Genomic DNA, 7,558 nt, shown 5'->3' on the forward strand with positions numbered 1-7,558 from the left:
TGCTGATCTGAATGGGATTGGCTGCTCATCTTCCTGGGGGGTCAAGGCTGAGAGGAAGTGTGAGTAGGTAGAAGTTGCATCTAACCACTGACACCAGGTCAGATTAGTCTGGGACCCCCTAAAAGTTAAGAGGTAAGGCCATCTGATCCTAGATCTGTGTTTAAGGCCAACTTCAACCTCTTAAGGAAACGAGTGAGTATTACTCTACACTGTTTAAAGGACTTGACTACGTGCCCACCCAGATTTGAGCCCCCTTGAACCACCAGGGTCCATGTCCAACGATGGCTTCACTCAGTCATGTGTGGTCAACCACAAGCTTCAAGTTTCAAGTTTAGTTTATTTGTCATTACATTGAATAAAAGTACACAATGGAACCAAATTATTTGGGCACAGCAGCTCTCAACAATGGACAATAGAATTTAATAAAGACAATAAGACAATAAAACTATTTTACAACAATTTTACAAAACATACATACACATACAGTACCCTCACTCCAGGCAATACACCAGGACACTTTTTTTTTTTATCTCCATATCCTGGTTACTTAGCTACTTGAACTTCCACATTTTCCAGTATAATGGAAGTGGATGGCCTCCACCTGTGGAATTACGGTGGACCCCGTCTGCATCCGTTATATTGGAAACATGTGAAAGTGCAAGTTGTTTTTGATATCATTTCAAAGACTTATCTGTGCCTTATTGAGTTTGTCTGGTGCAATGGAGCCAATGGGAGAGTCCCAAAAGTGCAAGCCCCGCCCATCTGGCACTCGAGGCTCAGACTCTTATTACTTCCAAATACTATTTTGACCCAAGTCTGGTCACGACTGTCATGAAGGTATGTGGTTGATCACAAAATGTTTGTTTTAGAGTGAACCGGTCCTTTAAGTCACTAACTGCCATTCCGGAACACTCACCACCTAAGTGGTTTTATGGTGTTTACATAACAACAACACTTTGATTGGCTACAAAATGAAGCATCATCATTAATGCATTTTTGGTGAATAAAGTCACCCTTGGCACTCTAGCATGTTGACAATTTGGGCGACTTTATTCACCCTCGGCACTAAATGAGTTTAGTCAGTTGCCATAAGATGACATCAGCTGTTGTGACTGTTTATGAAGTCTGCTATGTCACAGACACACACACGCACACACACACACACACACACACACACACACAGTGTCACAGAGGCCTTATAACAAGTTCAACGATCTTGTTACCGGTTGACGCATGTGTAGAATGGAATGTTGTCTGTAGTTGCAGCTCGATGTGGGACTTATTTCCGTCATGTTCTCAAGGCTTCCCTCACAGACCCCTATCTGTGTTGATCCACAAATAATTACTGTTCTGTTTTTTTTCTTCTTTTTTTTCTGTAATGGTGGACATCCAACATGACCGGAGCAGATGTTTCTCTCTCTATGACATGAAGCCAACCAGACACGCCTGGTTTAATGATTTCCCATCACATGCTTTCATCGCACACACACACACACACACACACACACACACACACACACACACACACACACAAACACTCATGTGTCATGTCCTCCTGTGTTTTACTGTATGACTTGTTTGACATTTTCAATGGGGGGGTGTGTGGGGGGGGGTATTTTTAGACACTAAACCCCTGGCTCAGCTGGGGTGATGTGTGTGTGTAAGGGCTGTTCCTGTGTTTCCCGTTTCCTGTGGAAACAAAGAGACAGGTTGACTTCTCTGCCCTGATCTCTACACCGCTGTTCGGAACACAGCATCAGTTTTTTTCCAATGTACTGGATGGGTTTCAAAGTACATTTGTTTTGCGTTTATTTGTGGCAAAACAATAATTAAGTGTTCTGCACTCAAAATGTCGCCTCAGGATGAGTGCTTTTTTTTTTCTTGACATTCTTTCATCTCCAGTGAACTTACTGGGTACAGATGTCAGTTGAAGGGAAGGGCTTTTAAACTGGCCCCATATTTCCCACATTGAAACCCATGTTCAACTTTGTACTCCATTTGGTCAAATAAGGCTGTGTCGGACTGTTTCTCTTATTTCCTAATATTAGATGTAGTCTTCTCCCTGGGATTTTTTCATAGCCCCGTCACGTCAGAAGCATATTCATTTTTTTGGTGTGTTTTTTTTTACACTGGTTGTGTTGTCGACGAATGTGAATTGACTGTGACATCAACAAGAACGTCGAGGATTGTTGTCCTTGCATTCAGGATTACATTTCAGGGAAAACAAGATTAAATGTGTGTATGTAGATGTGCGAATCAAATTCGTTTGTTAATACAACGCTGTTGTATCGCTGACTTTTTAGGCGGTTTAAATAACGTAGAAACAACATGGATTCAGTTGAGTTTTTTGGCCGGCGTAAAGAAACGTGCACAAACCTTCCTCAGTGAACATGTCTGCCGATTCTAGTCAGTTTACTCCGGCCAGAAACAACATTGACACCAGTACATTGGAACTGTGGATCATTTTCTATCCGTAGAGGTACGTTCAAAACCAACATGTTTATTGTGTATATCCCTCCAGGCTTTCTGTGATTAGTATTCTGGCGCACACAGTCATCATCTGTTACTGGTGTGTGTCCTGTATGGATTATAGCTGTGTGTGCAGTGTTTTATCCAAGGGGTTACATTCAAACCAGTCATGTTTTCTCTTGTGAAGGGACTCTTAACCCTAACCCCAGTGTGGCTGCTTGCGGTGATTTTCAAACAAACCATTTTGATTGGACCTGTGCAGACAGGCTGGCGGAGGTAGACATCGGAGGACAGGCTCCTTGTAATGCATGGAACGGAATGAGGAATGGTATCAAACACACGTGCATTACAATGAGCCCGTCCTCCAATTTCTACCTCCACCAGCCTCCACCAGCCTCCACTGAGACACACCAACCGTCAATCTCCTTTAAAAAGCTACGAGAGGCGACCAGAGATGTTAGCTCATTTGTAGCAGGGCTTTTTGATGGTTCTGCTTATAGGCTTTCAACAACAACCAATAGTTCTACAAAGGCAGAATGACATATTGTTGGTTTCAAAGCCAAACCAATGGGGTTTTTCCCTTCCTGATGTTCAAATCTCCTTATCCTGAAGGGGAATTAGCCAAATTCTTCGGGGGGCTTTTTGATGTGAAAGAAAGATCAGTCTGTGTCCATATCCTATCGCAAATTACATTTTAATTTTATCTCCCCCAGCCCGCTCATATGACACAGAGTGAGACAGACAGGGGAGTCTTTCAGATGTTAAAAGGCTATTGAAGTGCATCCACTTCAGTATATGGCAGCCAGCTATGGGTTTATCGCCAGCTATGGGTTTATCGCCTTGTTTATAGAAGGAGATCACACAGATACACACACATGCATGCACCCATGTACTAACGTACATACACACACACACAAATGCGTGCACGCACACACACACACACACACACACACACACACACACACACTCTCTCTCTCTCTTTCTCTCTCTTTCTCACTTTCTCACTTTCTCTCTCCCTCTCTCTCCCTCTCTCTCTCTCTCTCTCTCACTTTCAACACAGGAATGGGGTACTATGAAGACATGTCACTTCCATCTCAGACACATGGTATCATGTCAGGTAATGTCAGGGTTTGTAAATAACAGTTTACCGTAATGGCTGGTAATGGGTGTTCTGACTCTGATGATTTTTTTTTTGCTATCGCCCCAGTTTAGACCAAAGATGTTTGGCTTCCCAATAAAAACATCACAACAAAAAGTTGCCATAGGGCCTTTTTCCTCCCCTCTCTTCATCTCCAGCGAGAGAGAGAGAGAGAGAGAGAGAGAGAGAGAGGTAGAGAGAGAGAGAGAGGGAGAGAGAGAGAGAGAGGGAGAGAGAGAGAGAGAGAGAGAGAGGGAGAGAGAGAGAGAGGTAGAGAGAGAGGGAGAGAGAGAGAGAGGGAAAGAGAGAGAGAGAGAGCGAGAGAGAGAGAGAGAGAGAGAGGGAAAGAGAGAGAGGGAGAGAGAGAGAGAATTATATATATAGTATAAATACATATATATGTATAACCCTCCCTCTATATAAAGACATATATATATATATATAACCCTCCCTCTATATAAATACATATATATGTATAACCCTCCCTCTATATAAATACTTTTACAACAGCGTGGGCGATAGTCAGAGATAGTTAGCGTAAAGCAAGACAAGTCACTCAGCAGCCTTTTTGTCACATGGCTATCCCGTCGCGGCGCCGCGCCCGTACGTCCACGTCCAATCACAACTGAGACGTCCTGCTTGGGCGGACATGAAACACCTCCAAAGTCATCCCACTCCCTGCGGTGACGTCATATTTGCGGAGTCCACCTTTAATCGGATTGAAACAATCGTTCGTTTTGCGTGTCTGTCCCCGAGGCATCATGTGACCGGCCGGCCGCGTTCACATTGTGCGGCTAAAAAGCCTTCATCTCCTCCTCGTCACATGACTGGAGGTTATGAACTTTCGCCAGACTTTGACCAAAAAACCGTTTGGTGAAAGTAGACCATTCGGCCTACATATTTGTTATGATTAGAAGAGACAATTAGAGGCAATCGCCATCATCATCAGTCATAAGACTGGAGGAATTGAATCAGGTGGTCTTCCTTTTGATGGTATCGCGGACGGGACAGGGCCCACATTATATGTTGTGTTTATTATATTCTCGTGAACAACCCAAGACTATCGTACAGGTTGTATTTCAGAATTTGACATTTGGAGATCAAAAAATTTTAGGTTTCTGGATTGAATTGTCAATCATTCACCCCGTTGACCCTAGCTGGTCTCCTTTTCACCCCTCATCCTCTCCCTGACTCTCTGATCTTCTGTTCCCTCTCTTTGTTTCTTTGTCTCTTTGTTTCTTTTTTTGTTTGTTTGTTTGTTTGTTTGTGTCTTTGTTTAGTTTTTTCTTACTTGTGTTATTCTATCCTGGTCCTCTTCTTCCTCTCTGTCTTTCACTGTCTCTTACGCTTTCCTCCTCTCTCCTTCTCTCTCTCTCTCTCTCTCTCTCTCTTTCACACACACACACACACACACACACACGCACACACACACCCCCCCAACTCTCTCTTTGGCTAGCATGTCTACACTTGTCCGGGCCAGGCAGTAGCCCCCCCCCCCCCTCTTACTCTCTCTCTCTCTCTCTCCCTCTCTCTCTCTCTCACCCCCCCCCTCTCTCTCTCTCTCTCTCCCTCTCTCTCTCTCTCCCCCCCCCCTCTCTCTCCCCCCCCCCTCTCTCTCTCTTATACAGCATGCTTTATTCTACCTGTAATGACAGTGATTTAGGAAATAAATTCTTCCCCAGCAGATGTTTTAGCCCACCCTCCCATTATCCCCCCCGCTTTAGGGAGAGGGGGATGGAAGAAGAGGGAAAGAGAGAAGGGTGAGAGAGGGAGGAGGGAGAGAAAGAGAGAGCTCTTTCAGAAGAAATACTGAATCTGAAGTATGAACAGAGCCTAAGAGCAGGAAGATACTATTTTCCCCCCTCAGGATTCTTTCAGTGCCCGAAGTGTAGCTTAGGACCGCCATTTTGTTTCATGTTTAAAAGACAGAGGCTGAATATTTTGTGTCTTTCCTTGATTCCTCGCGTCCTCTCTCCTCTCCTTTGGAGGACATGTTGAAGGACAAGGTCCGAGGGAAGAAACCTGGGTCCTTCTCCCCCGATGCATGGTGAGGCTAGGGGACAGGAAGGCCAGGCATCCAGGAAGACACTTTAGGATGTATTCATGGTGAAGATACAGTCTCCAGTGGCAGATAAAAGAAACGGTACACACATCCAGACAGGCAATTAGCATTTACTTTCTTTCCATTTCTGTTGTTTCAGAAATGGAAAGAAAGTAAATGCTCCTAAAGAATGAAAAATAATATATGCCGGTTATCTGACGCTTTTATCCAAAGCAACTTACGTTGAAGTGAGTGCATACACTTCAGTATATGTACTCACCGGCCACTTTATTAGGTACACCTTGCTAGTACCGGGTTGGACCCGCCCTTTGCCTTCAGAACTGCCTTAATTCTTTGTGGCATAGATTCAACAAGGTGCTGGAAACATTCCTCAGAGATTTTGGTCCATATTGACATGATAGCATCATTGCTGCAGATTTGTCGGCTGCACATCCATGATGCGAATCTCCCGTTCCACCACATCCCAAAGGTGCTCTATTGGATTGAGATCTGGTGACTGTGGAGGCCATTGGAGTACAGTGAACTCATTGTCATGTTCAAGAAACCAGTTTAAGATGATGTGAGCTTTGTGACATGGCGCATTATCCTGCTGGAAGTAGCCATCAGAAGATGGGTACACTGTGGTCATAAAGGGATAGACATGGTCAGCAACAATACTCAGGTAGGCTGTGGCGTTTAAACGATGCTCAGTTGGTACTAAGGGGCCCAAAGTGTGCCAAGCAAATATCCCCCACACCATTAGATATTTGCGTTAACGAGCAGTTGAACAGGTGTACCTAATGAAGTGGCCGGTGTGTGTATATATGGTCCCAGCAGGAATCAAACCCGCAACCTAAGCGTTGTTAGCACCACGCTCTACCAACTGAGCCACAGAGGACCATCATAAATAAACCAACAAACGAACAAATGAACAAATAAACAGAAATGGAAGCCTGTAAACGAACAACTGAAGAGCAAATGAAGAAATGAACAGATTCAAGAACGAACGGGCGGATCGGGGCGATCGTGGACGATCGGCCCACTTCAGCGCGATTGTTTGATAAGAAACATCTCCTCTGTGTTATTTGTTTCTGTAAGGTCAGTTATTTGTTTGTGATTCTCAGTGGCTAGATTAGAGACACTTCCTGTTGGCCTTCTGAGCGTGGGCCTGAAATGTGTTTCCTGAGCAGATAAGATTACACATGTTTATGTTGTCTTATCACCCAGAGACAAAGACAGCCTCCCACTCTCCTCTCCTCACATTCTCAGCTTTTATGTTCTCTGTCTCTGTCTGTTCTGTCTGTTCTGTCTGTCTGTCTGTCTGTTCTGTCTGTTCTGTCTGTCTGTCTGTCTGTTCTGTCTGTCTGTCTGTCTGTCTGTCTGTCTGTCTGTCTGTCTGTCTGTTCCCCCTCTCCCTCTTCTCTCTCACTTTTGATGTTTTCTGTCTTTCGCTCTTGCACTTTTTCTGTAGTCCCAACTCTCCCTCAATTTCTCTCTCTCTCTCTTTCTGTCCCCCCCCCCCTCCCCGCTCTCTCTCTCTCTGTGTGAAGGACACAACTGGGGATTGGTTGACCCACCTTCAGAGAGAGAGAGAAGGAAAGAGAGAGAGAGAGAGAGCAACAGAGAGATAGAGAGCAAGAGAGAGAGAGAGAGAGAGAGAGAGCAAGAAAGAGAGAGAGAGAGAGACAGAGGACACGATGGTGAGCGAGACACTTGCGGTTAAGAGATGAGTCATGATGAAGGGAATGCGACAGAGCATGTGAGAGAGAGAGAGAGAGAGAGAGAGAGAGAGAGAGAGGGAGAGAGAGAGAGAGTAGAGTAAAGAGTGAAGAGTGAGAGAACTGTTGTCCTGACATCCATCCATAAATCAGCGCCGTGTCACAGACGAGGAGGAGACTGAACCGTGTAAC

General features: G+C 44.7%; 1 protein-coding gene across 1 annotated transcript in view; it reads left to right on the plus strand.

Moving 5' to 3' along the window:
• The window catches only part of LOC310809714 (neuronal-specific septin-3-like), a 48,933-nt gene that overhangs the window by 3,202 nt on the left and 38,173 nt on the right, over positions 1-7,558 (plus strand). The gene's annotated exons all lie outside the window — the stretch shown is intronic.

The sequence above is a fragment of the Argentina silus genome (assembly GCF_951799395.1).
Source record: "Argentina silus genome assembly, chromosome: 9".
Classification (NCBI taxonomy): Eukaryota; Metazoa; Chordata; class Actinopteri; order Argentiniformes; family Argentinidae; genus Argentina; species Argentina silus.